Below are 16,670 nucleotides of genomic sequence, written 5' to 3'. Positions count from 1 at the left end.
TTTGAAAAACGTTACATTGGGATTGGACACGGAGATCAAGAAAAAGGGTAAAAAATGAGTAAAGTTAGATGGAAAGTGGGTGAAGTGGTGGGTCCCACTTATTTTTAATAATAGATTTGAGATAGTGGAGGAAAGTAGTGGGTGTAATAATGTTTTTATTATTATAGAATGAAGATAGTGGAAGAAGGTAGTGGGTGTAATAGTGTTTTATATTATAAAAAATTGCTATTTTGGAAATGTATAGAAATGATGGGACATCCAAAAAAGGATCTGTATACAATTGACTGGGACGGAGGGAGTACTATTTATGAATGCACTACAACAAGAAGCCACAGCCCACACCCATGTATGACCGAAGTTTTGGCCAGCCATGCCACATTCGTTAGTAACGGGGATCGATATGTAACACTTCGTTCAGTTGTTTTAAATTTTAGTGGCGTTTAAGAAATCTTATTTTCACAAATATGAACTCATTTTTGCAAATATATATATAATTTATCTTTTTCTGAAATAAATTTTTAATTATTTTATTAAATAATGAATATAAATACCTCGTTAACATTTATATAGAAAAATTATATAACCATACATATTTTTAAAAAACATATCCTTAAATTTGGAACAAAAAAGAATTTGTCCAAACACACCCTTAGTTACTCTCTCTCATTTTATATGTTAATTGGTTTGGTTGACATATTTTTTAAAGAGAGTTGAATATTTTCAGAAAAAAAAAAGAGAGTTGAATATTTAATTTTAATTTCTATCTAAAAAGTAAAACAACAGATGCTGGAAAAAAAATGATATATAAATGTGTTATAATGATCTTAAATGAATGTTAAAAATATTAGGTCATTTTTTTTAACATCAGAAAAGTAAAAGTAATTTATATAAAATGGGATGAGAAAGATTTAGGGTCGCTTGATTGATGGCATAAGAATTGCACATAAAATCAACCCCCCACACATATACCTCCTGTTTGATTGTACCATTTTTTATTTTTATTCCCTTATCCATATTTCAAACTTTTGAGATATAAATTTTGAAAACCAGAGAGGAAGTGGGTAAGAAAAGTTCGATGTACATTTACATTTTTGAATAAATTTTAAATTTAGTCCAGAGTACTTCCTTTTTAACCGAATTATTTTATTTATTTAAAAACAATATGTCCCCTACAGTTTTTCATTGTAACTAGTGAAAAAGTCGCGCTTCGCGGCGGCGTTATGAATTTTTTATAAATTTAGATAAAATATTGTTTTAGCTACTTTCCCGTCAAACATAATACTAATAAAAAAATATTATTATTTAGGTAAAAATTAATTTGGGCCGTACTCCCCTTAAACACAATACTAATAAATAATCTTTTTATAAATTTTGATACGAAATAATATTATAATTCCATAAAAGTTATTTTCAGTCGTGTTCCCGTTAAACATATCTTCAATATATTATATATTATCGAAAATAAGAATTGTATATATTACTTTACATAACTTAAATATAAATTGTATTTTATCTATTATTATTAGTTTGAATAAATATAATCCTATTTCTTTTAGGATTACTAAATAAGAAAATAATTGTATCATCGTTAGAATTCTATAAGAATTGTATCATCGTTAGAATTCTATAAGAATTGTATCATCTTTAGAATTTAATAAGAAATACCAAATAAGAAAAGAACTGTATCATCTTTAGAATTAAATAAGAAAAGAATTGTATTACTTTTAGAATTCTTGGACCTGATTCTTTGAATTATAATTATATTTTATCTCCGAAATTCAAGAAAATTTAGAAGACTGAATCGAACAATCCTACAAATGCTCGCTTCCTCCTTTATATATATATATATTGATTGTTGTTGGCCTTAGGTATATATATTTGAGAAAAGCGGTTCTAAAATGGTTTTAGGAAAGTTATTTAAAATCATGTATATCTTGTATATGAAGATTTGATTCTCTTTTCGTGAACCACTATTTTTTGTCCGCGCTCTGCGTACAGGTATCAATTTTTGTTGTTAATACAAGAGGCCATAAAAATCTCTTCTTCTTTTTTTTCTGTAAAAAAAGTATTAAAATTTTTTTTAGTTAGTGAGGTTTGGATCTATAGTTTAATAGTTCTTTCTACTGTCTTTTATATAAGATATAGAATGTAAGTCATTTAATACTGATAGTAATTAAAATGTTTAATCATTGCAAAAACTTTATCTAAAAGATCTAATAATATCATAATCTAAATTAAACTCCAAAATGCTAATCAATTCAATATGGACGATCTTCATCATGAAACAACCCATTTAGACTGATTCCTTGACGTAGAGCCTGAAATGGATTCAATTTATTAACTATGTCGATGTAACAATAATAGAGATTAATCTAATGATATGGAATAAAATATTATGGTGAAGTGAATTTCTTATTATTACCTCATGGAAATTACTGCATCACGTTCGAGATTAAAGAAAATTTGATGCATTGCATGGTATCGAGCTTAATAATGCCTATTTGAAATGAAGAAATCACTATATTTCGATATTAGTGTATACAGAGATGAGCATACAATGTTAGTGCTTATGAGTGAATGAATGTAAGATTGTATCATGCCAAACTCACCGTCACTTAACCCAGCCTTAATACTTGTCAAAATAACAATGGTCGGAGTGATTAATTTATGTTCACTAAGTGGATACAGACTTGAAATTTGCTCGTTCCAGAAGGTAACATTCATCTTGTGACTGACAAGTACACAAAGACAGATTATTGTATATATAATACACATGTAAGATGATTCATTCGAGCTAATGCAAAAAGTTATTGCTTCTTGAAGTACCTTTTATCTCTAATGGTGAAGCATATGAAACGGGAGTGTCCACAACTTGTCCGTACACATTGAACTGGATGTAGATCTTCTGTAACATCCCACATCGATTTGATAATGAGTATTTGGGCCCTTTATAAGCACAAGCAAATAACTAATGTATACCAATTTCCTAACACTTTTGGGCCGACCTGTGGTGGGTTGTTGGGTCCGGTATGCATCAAGTTATGGGCTTGGGATGTTATAAATGGTATCAGAGCTCTACTCGGCCGGAAGTGCAAAGGCACTGCCCGGGTTTCGTAAGTTTGATTGCGGTCTCAACGAGGACGTCGAGCATATAAGAGGGGGTGTTTGTAAAATCCCACATCGATTTGATAATGAGTATTTGGGTCCTTTATAAGTACAAGCAAATAAGTAATGTATACCAATTTGCTAGCACCTTTGGGCCGACCTGTTGTGGGTTGTTGGGTCCGATATGCATCAAGTTATGGGCACAAGTCCCGAAATCCGAATCCGAAAATAAGCCGAATAAACTGGCCCAACTGCAACAACTTGGGTAATCCACAAGCCCACCACAGGCCCCCAAAGATCATGATTTGTTGGTGCAATTAGTAGTAGTACTTATGCTTATAAAATGAACTAAAGTCCACACACTCCTAGATGTGGGACTAGGGTGTTAAAAACTCCCCCACTTAAATTCCTGACGTCCTCGTCAGGCCGAAATGGATAGCCCATAGGCCCAGATCGTAGCAACTTGACGAATGAAGCTTTCGAGAACGTCGCTCTGATACCATAAGTGACAACTCAGGTGAAATCCCAAGTCTTTAACGAAAATCAGGTCAAGTCCCGAAATCCGAATCCGAAAATAAGCCGAATAAACTGGCCCAATTGCAACAACTTGGGTAACCCACAGGCCCACCACAGGCCCCTCAAAAGATCATGATTTGTTTGTGCAATTAGTAGTAGTACTTATGCTTATAAACTGAACTAAAGTCCACACACTCCCAGATGTGGGACTGGGGTGTTACATCTTTAACAACACCAATAATATCTGGAAAATAAGAAAGACATTCTTTGCATGATTAAAATATCTCGTTTAGAAATGATTAATCGGAAGAAAAAGTCCGTGATACCTATTGGATCGTCCAATCTTTTGTACTGAGATTCTATCTCTTTAGTCTCGTAAATTTGTGTACTATCTAACTACTAAAATTAATGCATTGTTATACTCATATCGTCAACCATTATTCTCTTGACACTGGTTGAATCTTTAAAATAAATGCGCATGTTAGATGAGACTGGCCTAGGGGTTCCCATAGCCTCTTTCACCCAGAAATCAGACATCTCGTATATTTTGCCTTCAAGTAATACTGTGGTGAATGCATTCCAGGTCTTTGTTATTATAAAGCATGAATATGATAATCTTGTGACCAAACAAATATTATGCGTGATAAATATGTTAGACATAAATAACAATCATCATGAAGGAAATCTAAATATAAAGATTAGTGTAAGAGCATCTCCAGCATAACCGGTTCTCTAAATATATAGTAAAATATGTACCTTTTAAGGGATTACTACATTTTAGTGAATGGGAACTCCAACAACATTTTCTATTTACATTCTCTATTACTGTTATAATATTATATTCAACTTGTAATAAGAGAGAGAAAGGAGGGAAAAAGTGGGAAAAAAGAAAGAAGTGAATATTTTTTTTCCTCAAAATAGTATGAGGAATTGCTTCACAATCCTATATATATATATATATAGAGAGAGAGAGATACTGTCCTGCAGATCAACAAAAGCAAGATACTGTCCTGCAGATCAACAAAAGCAAGATACTGTCTTGCAAGAAAGAATCTTATCTAAAAAGCAAGATATTGTCCTGTAGATCAACAAAAGTAAGATATTGTCTTGCAACAAAAAATCTTAACTAAAAATTAATATATGCAACTTATCAAGCAACAATATGCAAATTATCAAGTAACAAAATGTCATCCAGATCACCAAAAAAAAACTAGCAAAACAATGTCTTGCAACCAAATTCCTAAATTCATAATTACTACAATTAATCGAACATGATTATACCATATTTTAATTCATAGAATAGCAACAAGTTAAATTATTAAAAAACAAATAAAATATTTGCTCGATCACTCACGATAATATCTTGCAAATCGTTGACTAGATATCTCAATAACATACAATATAATGTTAATCTAAAACTTCAATTCCACAATAAACAAGAACCCAATCTTTGTTCCGCAAATCTTACATACAAGTAAAATACTACAACAATAACCCGACCACTAATTTACACATTTTCGAAATGGTGGACAACAAAAGTACAGTCAATTACATGAGGAACAACTATACATTTTACCTTCGCTCATGATTTACAACGATGCCTAATTCCTTCAGAATGCCTAGTAGAAGGAGTTGAAATCTAGAAGATTGTTCTATCGCAATTGTCTTGCACTGCTCTTGGCCTACAATCCTCCCAAATTCACGTGAAAGGGAAAATTCTTTAGAAGAAGGGTGATTTTCAAAAGCGTAACCGATGCATAAGAAAGTGGGATTTGCGTAGAGGATAGATACACATGTCTTGCTCTTTTAAAAATTAAAAATTAAAAAAAGAAATTGTTGTCTATTCCCGGCCGTAGGATTAGATTCTGATTTAATGGTTAGATCATAAGTCTCCAATGCCTCTAAATAGTTTGGTCTCTAAGGAGCCCAACTCTATATATATATATATATATATATATTATACACATAAACATTTATTCTTTAATAGATCTTAATATCTTATATGTGATATATATACCATTTTAAAACTTAAAACCAACTCAAACAGTCAGACTAACCTAGCTGGGTACTGGGTAGTTCAATTAAAGCTTACCTCGACGGCCCGACTGCCGACTCAACTCATCAGCACTCAGTCACTCATCAGCATCTTCAATTCTTCTTCACCAGCACTCACCAGCGTCTTCTTCATCTTCGATTAAGGTATGTTGTCAATTCGATCGCACTACACCTCCGATTTTTGGGGAAATCAGTTGATTCACCTTCGATTTCAATTCTTGATCTTTCAGTGATTCATGGGTCGGTCTTAATTTGTTTTGTTAAACTGTTAATCTAGATTTTAGACGGGTTTATTAAGTATAGGCAGCAGTTGCATCACTCTATTTAATTTGACTCACAATCTAAAGCACTGAGTAGTGACCACTCTGTTTTAGTGTTTTATATAACACATACACATAGCACTGAAGCACTCTGTTTATGCAGTAAAATGGAAGGAGAGAATGATATGCAAACTACTAAACCTACTGGAGGGACTAGCACTGACCCTCCTGTGGACAGTGCAGCTTCAACTAACAAGAAAAGTAAAGCAATGAAACCGAAGAGTGAAGTTTGGAAGCATTATGACAAAATTCAGAATGAACTTGGTGAATGCAAGTATTGTAAAAGATACTATAGCGGGGATACATCAAATGGTACAAGTGGTTTAGCAACTCATGTGAGACATTGTAAGGCATACAATCTTGCTTTCAATCAAGCTAAAATTTCATTTCAAGCTAGTAAGGGTGATGGGGTTTCAATTCAAAATTGGACATATGACAAAGATTTATGCAATGAGTTGTACACCAAAATGATAATTGTAGATGAGTTGCCATTTAAGTTTGGGGATAATATGGGATTTCAAGATTTTATGAAGGGTGTGTGTCCTATGTTTCGTATTCCTTCAAGATTCAAGGTGGCACGTGATTGCTTTAGTATGTATGTTAGTAGGAGGGATGCTTTAATTAGTGCATTGTGTGATCCAACCCAACGTATTTGTCTTACAATGGATACATGGACATTTAATCAAAAAATCAATTACATGTGCTTGACAGGTCATTTTATAGACAAAAATTGGACATACATAAAAGAATACTAAATTTTTGTCCAAATAATAGTCATAAAGGTGAATCAATCGGGTTGGCAATTGAGTTGTGCTTAAGGGATTGGGATATTATAACTAGGGTGTCAACTTGCACAGTTGATAATGCTAGCTCTAATGATGTTGCATTGGTAAATGATAAGTGGACTTTATATTCACTTGGAAGCCTTCGTTTTGGCTTAAATTGATGGAATGGCCTCAAGCTTTTGATGTTTTTGATGTGTTTTAGTGTCGTGTTGTGTAGGTTTCTTGGGAGGAGGACGAAGGGGGAATTCATAGCTTTCATTGAAAAAAAACGGCGAAGCAATCGGATGCGCGAGTCAAAAGTTATGGACAAAGAAGCGGGCTGCTGAATTGGCGCACCCGCCCCACTGTGGCGCACCCGCCCCACTGGTGCACCCGCCCCACAATCTGGGCACGAATTTAGGCCCGTTTTGCCCGTTTCTGATCCGTTTGAAGGTCCGTTCGCTGGGGAAGTTAAAGAAAGGCTTGGGGAATTTAAACATAACCTAGAAAATATTCTAAGGAGCACGTAACGGCTACGGAGGAGATCAAGATCGAATTTCATAGTTTTTACCTTTGTAATTCTTCGAAGTAGGCGTAACTTTGGATGCTCATTTCGGATTTGTTTCTTAACTCTTATTCTAGTACTTTGAGTTTGTTTTTCCTATTCAGTACCATGTTTACTCTTATTCCCATGATGATGAGTGGTTCGATTATGAACTAATCATTATCGTGGGATTCTAGCGGATTTATATATGGATTTCAGTAGTTGATTTGCCTTAAATAATTGTGTGATGAATGTTTGATTTCTTCGTATTGGTTGTGCTTATTCTTCTTGGATGCGTAGCTAACATCTAAGTTGTGTGTTAATCTTTATTGAAGCGACAGTGGATATATTGATTTAGAACTTGCCATGCGAACATAGGATTATGTATTTGATATACATGATTAGTGGTGTGATTTTAACCATCTTGCATCGCCCTATGTAATCTTGATAGATAACTTGCTCTTCAACCGTTATGTTTTCAAATTCTATAGACATCTAGGGTCTAAACATAATTGGTGTCAGTTTACCGTCTATCTTAATTGTGGATGTGTAGCAGTATGGTGCACATATAACGACAGTTAGCGTGTATTAGTTTCGTGTTATCTGATTAGTTATCAACCATCACATATCGATAAGGCATAACTCTAGATGAAGTATATAATGAAGTTAGAATCCCATGTATTATTCTCATTAGTAATTCGATTTTAATCACTTAGTATAATTAGACTTTAATTAGTTAATTAGTTAAAAAAACCAACCAAATTGTTATTTGTCCGAGCATTGAATAATAATCATACATTGGTGCATAAGTGCATATTTCTGAATACACCAGTCTCTGTGGGTACGAACTGAATTGAATTTCTATACTACTTGTGACCACGTACGCTTGCGTGATTTTGTGCGAACAAGTTTTTGATATACATTTCTTGACGCGTGGGTAAACATGAAAACGCGTGGGAGGCAATTGGCTTACCCACGCATTTTGTGCGAGCAAGTCTTTGATATTATTATTTATGGATTCGAGAATTTCAGGTCTTATTTGCTTGGGACGAAAGTGTTGGTTTACACCGATCATGCTGCCATTCGGTATCTGGTGTCGAAGAAGGACTCAAAACCTCGTTTGATTCGATGGGTTCTCTTGCTTCAGGAATTCGAGTTGGAGATCAAGGATAGAAAAGGTACTGAAAATCAGGTGGTTGATCATCTCTCTCGGTTGGAAGATCAAGCGCGAGCATCCAAAGACACAATGTTAATCAATGAGTCATTTCCTGATGAGCAACTATTTGGGGTCTAAGAGGAAGAGTCATGGTTTGCGGATATAGTGAATTATCTTGTGAGTAATGTCATTCCTCCCGATTTGTCTTATGCTCAAAAGAAAAAGTTTCTTTATGAGGCGAAGTGGTATCGTTGGGATGAGCCATTCTTGTTTCGACAAGATTCCGATCAAATTATCAGAAGGTGCATTCCATACAGTGAGATTGAAGGAATTTTGCAAGCTTATCACGACTCTACTTATGGAGGACACTATGGAGGACAAAAGACAGCTGCTCGTATTCTGCAGGCGGGTTTCTTTTGGCCTACGCTCTTTAAGGACGCTCATCAGTTTGTGTTGAAGTGCGATCGTTGCCAAAGGGTTGGTAATATCTCTCGTAGAGATGAGATGCCCCTGAATGTACTTCTTGAGGTTGAAATCTTTGATGTGTGGGGTATAGACTTAATGGAACCCTTTATCTCGTCTTGCAATAATCTCTACATTCTTCTCGCTATGGATTACGTGTCTAAATGGGTTGAAGTCAAGGCTTTACCAACCAACACCGCTGCAGTAGTCATCTGTTTTCTTCAGAAGAACATATTCACTCGCTTTGGTACTCCTCAAGTTATAATTAGTGATGAGGGATCACACTTTTGCAATCGCAAGTTCACAACGCTGATGAAACAGTTTGGTATTAATCATAGAGTTGCCACTGCTTATCATCCTCAAACAAATGGGCAAGCTGAGGTCTCTAATCGTGAAATCAAGCGAATATTGGAGAAAGATGTGAGTCCTTCGAGGAAAGATTGGGCGTTGAAACTTGATGAGGCCTTCTGGGCCTATAGAACGGCTTATAAGACTCCATTGGGGATGTCTCCTTTTCAGTTGGTTTATGGGAAGGCATGTCATTTGCCGGCAGAGTTAGAGCATAAAGCATATTGGGCTTTGAAGAAATTGAACTTTGATATTACAGCTGCTGGTGAGAAAAGAATGCTTCAAATTAATGAACTCGACGAGTTTAGGCTTCAGGCGTATGAGAACAACAAACTTTACAAGGAAAAAGTCAAGAGATGGCATGATAAGAAGTTGGTGCAAAATGAGTTCTTCATTGGCCAACAAGTTCTACTTTATAATTCTCGTCTCAGACTATTTCCAGGGAAGTTGAAATCTAGATGGTCTGGTCCCTTCACAATTAAAACGGTGTTTCCACATGGAGCAATTGAAATTTATGAGACAATACCGGAGGAATCATTTAAAGTGAATGGACAGAGATTGAAGCCATATTTCGGAGGAACGGTGAATCGCGAGTCGGTAAGCACCATCCTCACTATTATTTAATTCTTGGGACTTCACGTCAAGCTAATGACGTTAAACAAACGCTTCGTGGGAGGCAACCCACGCGTTTTCATGTTTTGCTTCGTAAAAAAAAAGGAGTTAAAAAAATTTTGGGGTGAAATTCCACTGACGGAATGGGGCAGGTGCGCCAACGCAGGGCACCCGCGCCAAACCACCAGTGGAAGAACGAGCAAGCTACGCGAAATCTCTGCCAAACTCGCGCACCCGCGTGAGCGGCGTGGGGCACGCACGCGGAAAAGGCAGCGGAGTTATATACCTTCCCTAGCCCTAATTGAAACCCCCAAATCACCCCATTCATACCCCAACTCTATCTCTTCCAATTCCACATAATACATACATATACATACAATTATATCCACCCCTATAACCCCAATCATCTCTTTTATACAAACCCACTTGCTCCCACTCTAATTCAAATACTACATCCATATACATACACCTATATACACAATCCAACACCATTTTCCTCTCTTTTCACCAAATCTCTCAACCCTCTCTACCACCACTACACACCTTCAATCCCATGGCACCCAAGAGAGCTAGGAGATCCGCAAGTAGTAGTGCACGAGCCACATCCACGGATTCATCAAGTTTGGGGGAGTGAGGTTGTTAAGTTCACAACTCCGGAGGCTCAAATGGAGTTTATTCGGCTTATGGGTAAGCTAATTTCTAAGGAGAGGGGTTTCTTGCCTTCACCGGGTGATGGTGGGTTGGTGGAGATGATTCGAAATAGGGGTGGGAGTCGTTTTGTGAGGTGCCGGGACCGGTGCCGATGAGTATTGTGCGGGAGTTTTATGCCAATGCCCGAGCAGATCGGAACGAGTATTCGGTAGTTCGGGGGTTGACTGTGGATTACACCTTGGAGACAATCCAAGGGCTTATTGGGGGTACCGAGATGGAGCCAACTCAGGATGATTGGGTTCGCAAGGAAAAGAGGAACATTGATTTGGATCAGATTGTCTATGAGTTGTGTATTCTGGGTACTACGTGGAAGCGCAATCCGTCCACTAATGTGAGAGTCTTTTTCCCTGCATCTGCTATGAACAGGTATGCTCGAGCTTGGAACCTGTTTATTTGCCATAGTATTATGCCATCGGGACACCATCACGATGTCACTGTCGATCGGGCTATATTGTTGTTTGGAATTCTGAGTGGGGAGTATGTGGATATTGCATATGTCATCCATCAGAATATTATGAGATTTTCGAGGAGTCGCACTGGGGTGGCCATACCTCATGCGACGATAGTGACTAAGTTATGTACTGCAGTGGGTGTTCGTTGGTCGGCTGATGAGCAGTTGTAGATGCCGGGTGCTGCTATTGATCATGCTATTATAGAGCGGCTACCTGAGTGGGGTGGTGGTATACCCAGCTCTAGGGGATTGGGTTATAGGGATGCTAGTGGCAGACGGATGAGGGCACCACCTCCAGCTTCACCAGATCGAGCGCCGGTTTCACCAGTTCGAGATAGAGCGGGCCCTTCTCGGCCCGTGGAGCGCTCTGGTATGGGGAGCAGTGGTTTCAGTGATTCGCAGTATAGGCGGCTTGCGAGGCGTATGGATACTATGCATGATATGCATAGCCGTTTTGCTAGGGATTTGACACAGGCTTTGGGGACTGCTTTTCGTGCTACGGGCGTAGACGTTGAGTTGCCTGTGTTCGGTGCTAACATGATTTATCCTCCGGCTGACTCTTCACCCGATGAGGGTGAGAAGAGTGATCGTTCCGACTCCATCTAGGCACATTCGATCCTTTTTATCACCTTCAATGAGGACATTGAAGATTTTAAGTTTGTGGGTGGTAATCTAAGGACTAGTAGTAGTGTGTGTTCATATAGATTGCATGATGCATATAGTTAGAGTATTATCTATCTCATATAATGCATGTTAGTAGTTTTTTATATATATATGCTTGTGTTTAGTATGTGTTAGTAGTTCATATAGTTGAATTTGCATGAATCTTGAAGTTGTTTTCCAAGTTGATTTCCTATGATGATGATTTTATGTGCATAATTTCTTGGCTAGTAGTCTTGATTATATGTGATGCCTTGTTACTTGGAAACTACTTGTATGGAAATTGTAATTACACTTATGCTCCAGAGATAAGACTTAGACTAACTTATTTCTTGAGTCTTTGCGTTGAGTCGGGCGTAGAGTTTGGGTTATTCCCTTTTTGAACTTAGAGTTTGCAAATCTTAAGTTTGGGGGAGTTAAGGAATGAATATGCCTTTCTAAAAAAAGAATAAAAGAACAAAAATTATCAGGTACTCCTTTGAGATCAATGGGTAGAATGCAATGTCTTGTGAAAGGGACGATCCATGTACTTGTGCTGGTATTAACTGCAAATGTATTAGAATAAGCAAATTCTTGGTGACTTTTCACAACCCTTGATTACTAGAGAATTACTTGATTAAAAAAAAGGGAATAAGCGAAGTCGAATGGCGGTCGTGACCTACTTACACTGAGAAGCGTCCCAACCTTAGACTTAGCAAGAAAAAGAAAAAAAAATAGGAGAGGCATAGGAATTCTTTAGTGGCCCTAATTTGTAGTTGACTCTTTTGTAAAGAAGTGTTTAAACCTGATTCTGATTAACGGCTCATAGTGAGTACTCTGTTGAAGTTTGATGGTCTTTGTTTTGTTTCACTAGAGAGCATGCTATCACACACGATGCACTTCACACTTGTAGTGGAATAGAACATGGCGAATGTGTGAAAGAGATGAATGCCGAGAATGTTGCATATTTCTGAGGATGCTATGTTAACAAGGATTACACTTCATGATTCGAGTAGATGTAGGCATTTAGTTGCATTCATGCATTGCATTATTAGTATTTGTGTGCGTGTTTATGCTTGAGGACAAGCATCGGTTTAAGTTTGGGGGTGTGATAAGTGGATTTTATATCCACTTGGAAGCCTTCGTTTTGGCTTAAATTGATGGAATGGCCTCAAGCTTTTGATGTGTTTTAGTGTCGTGTTGTGTAGGTTTTTTGGGAGGAGGACGAAGGGGGAATTCATAGCTTTCATTGAAAAAAACGGCGAAGCAATCGGATGCGCGAGTCAAAAGTTATGGACAAAGAAGCGGGCTGCTGAATTGGCGCACCCGCCCCACTGTGGCGCACCCATCCCACTGGCGCACCTGCCCCACTGTGGCGCACCCGCCCCACAATCTGGGCGCGAATTTAGGCCCGTTTTGCCCGTTCCTGATCCGTTTGAAGGCCCGTTCGCTGGGGAAGTTAAAGAAAGGCTTGGGGGACTTAAAACATAACCTAGAAAACATTCTGAGGAGCACGTGACGGCTACGGAGAAGATCAAGATCGAATATCATAGTTTTTACCTTTGTAATTCTTCGAAGTAGGCGTAACTTTGGATGCTCATTTCGGATTTGTTTCTTAACTCTTATTCTAGTACTTTGAGTTTGTTTTTCCTATTCGATACCATGTTTACTCTTATTCCCATGATGATGAGTGGTTCGATTATGAACTAATCATTATCGTGGGATTCTAGCGGATTTATATATGAATTTCAGTAGTTGATTTGCCTTAAATAATTGTGTGATGAATGTTTGATTTCTTCGTATTGGTTGTGCTTATTCTTCTTGGATGCGTAGCTAACATCTAAGTTGTGTGTTAATCTTTATTGAAGCGACAGTGGATATATTGATTTAGAACTTGCCATGCGAACATAGGATTATGTATTTAATATACATGATTAGTGGTGTGATTTTAACCATCTTGCATCGCCCTATGTAATCTTGATAGATAACTTGCTTTTCAACCGTTATGTTTTCAAATTCTATAGACATCTAGGGTCTAAGCATAATTGGTGTCTGTTTACCGTCTATCTTAATTGTGGATGTGTAGCAGTATGGTGCACGTATAACGACAGTTAGCGTGTATCAGTTTCGTGTTATCTGATTAGTTATCAACCATCACATATCGATAAGGCATAACTCTGGATGAAGTATATAATGAAGTTAGAATCCCATGTTTTATTCTCATTAGTAATTCGATTTCAATCACTTAGTATAATTAGACTTTAATTAGTTAATTAGATAAAAAAAACCAACCAAATTGTTATTTGTCCGAGCATTGAATAATAATCATACATTGGTGCATAAGTGCATATTTCTGAATACACCAGTCTCTGTGGGTACGAACTGAATTGAATTTCTATACTACTTGTGACCACGTACGCTTGCGTGATTTTGTGCGAACAGTACAATTATAAGAAAAAAAATGTCTACTTGGCCTACTTTAATCTTAGATTGTGAAAACCTTCATATGAGATGCGTAGCACATATTTTAAATTTGATTGTTCAAGATGGCTTGCAAGTGTACAATGAGTCTATTGATAAAGTAAGAAATGCAGTGAGGTATGTGAGGCATTCTTCTGCTATAAAGTCTGCAGACCTGCTGCTATAAAGTTATGTTCATCAGCTTACTGTTTGCATTTGGTTTATTTGGCTTCCTAAATTGCAATTACCTATTGTTGTGGTTCTTTCTTTTAATTTTTATATTAACGTGTCATTGCTGAGCTGAGGCGTATCTTCATACCAAGGTTTGGGTATAGGACTGATTGCGTTAATAAATTGGACTGTCTTAGCATATTGATATTTTGTATGAAGTAGATCTCTTCTTTTCCTGTATCTATTTTTTTTCACTTTTTCTTATACAACTTGTTTTTTCAAACAATAACATGGACTTATATTATCTTGATTTGGTTATAGATAAATTGTATTCACTTTGCTAGTTTATGCTAATGTTAATAGCTCTGCTACATGCCTCAACAGGCACAGAGTATATAGGTTGCAGGTGCTAAGCTATTCAAGTGTCATAAGTTTACTATTGCTTTTTTCATTCTGCAAATGGCTCTAACTATTTAATGACATGTTCAGGTATTCATCTTTGGCAACTGAACAAGGATTTGGATTGCTTTGTCACTGACTTGCTTTCGACAAGGATGAAAGAATCATTTTATTTTTGTTGGATACTTGGATTTTAGTTTTCCACTTGCATATTTTCTCCAAGTCTAATGTACTAGAATTCCAAAACTACTGGAATGATGCTATTGATGTACTAGTTTAAAACTTTAAATGATGTGATGTTTTTCTCCATTTTTTTTGTGAATTTTCCCCATTATTTTTGTGGTTTTTGTTCCCTATTATAAAATTTCAATTTTTTATTTCGGTATTCAGTTTTAACCGAAATAAAAAATTCGGTTCGGTAAAATAACCGAATTAAATTCGGTTCACTATTCGGTTATGGTTTTCGAGCTTATTCGGTATTTCGGTTATTTCGGTATTTGGTAATTCGGTTCGGTTTTTACCAAATACTCAGCCCTAGAACTATTTTTATTCAACTCATCTTTTTTCAAATTTGCATTATAAACTTAAGACACTAAAACTTAAATATTTTATCATATATATTTCTACATCTGAATCATTTGTTCATTAGTTGAGAGTTTCTATTTAGCTTACTAGATATTGTTAGTAATATGTCAATCTTGATGATATGTGACTTATTGTAATTCTACTTGTATTTAAAAGTAGTTGATATGCAAATAACATACTATTTGTAGTATCCGCTGATCAGATAACCCATCAACGGAGGATGAGGTGTTGTAACAAAACTAGTGATTTTCGGTATTAACATTTGGTAGAATATACTGATCAACTGATAATGTTTTTGTTCTATCAATGTATATGTAATTAGGATGTCAAATTGTAGATATTCTAGGTCATGTAGACTGCACAAGTGAAATGAAGATCAATGGCTAAATCAGACTAATAACGGAGAAAGAATAAAAGATTCATCAACTGCTATGCAACCCATCAACGACTAGTGAAGATTTTACTATAAAATGATATCTCAAGAAGTCATCAACGACTAATCAATAGAGCTATCAACAACTACTTATTGATTCATCAATTGCTATATTTGAAGATTATCAGCTGATAGTAACAATACAGTGAAAGGACAATGGTAACATGGGTTGAATAAAAAGTATAAAAAGTACAAACAGTTTTGAAAGCTAAACAACAAGAAATCATTCTACAGAGCTGTTTAATCAAAGAAAACAAATGTTACCTAAAATGTGCAAGCAAGAAAGGAGTAGGAACTACAGCTAGTTTCTTAGTCATAAAATGTGTAAGTAATGGTGTTTATATTTTTGAATATTTGGTTACATATGGTGCTTATGTGAAAACCAATTGCGATCCTACTAGTTTCACAGATGATGTAGGCTAGATTGCTCGATATGTCATTTTAGTATTTTTTTTAGATTAAAGAATTTTGATATTTTATATGTTAAGAAATCTGAAAACAAAACGATTATGTAGGTGTTTGGTTTCATAATTAATGAGCCCGGTTAACGGGAATCGGAACCTTAATCCTATAACAAGTGTTTGGATTAGTTATTTGATGTTATGGAATGGGAACCCGAATGTTTTTATGTGGTTAAATCTAGGGCTGTGCAATCGGTTAACCGAAACCGAAATTTTTTTCGGTTAACCGAAACCGAAAAAGTGTAAAAATCTCTACCGAAAACCGAACCGAAAATTATTCGGTTATTAACCGAACCGAACTTTTATATTCGGTTTTTACCGAAAACCGAACTGTTAAACTGAATTTTAAAAAAGTTGCTTAAAATATAGAAAAATATTCAGAATTGCATCGTTATTACAAGTTACAAATTAACAAATTCAAAAACTAAATAATCCAAAATCATCTGATAAACATTCATTCACCACAACTACACAAGTT

Source organism: Daucus carota, chromosome 1 (genome assembly GCF_001625215.2).
Source record: "Daucus carota subsp. sativus chromosome 1, DH1 v3.0, whole genome shotgun sequence".
In the NCBI taxonomy this organism is placed as follows: Eukaryota; Viridiplantae; Streptophyta; class Magnoliopsida; order Apiales; family Apiaceae; genus Daucus; species Daucus carota.
The sequence above is the reverse complement of the archived record's forward strand: the minus strand, read 5'-3'. Positions refer to the sequence as shown.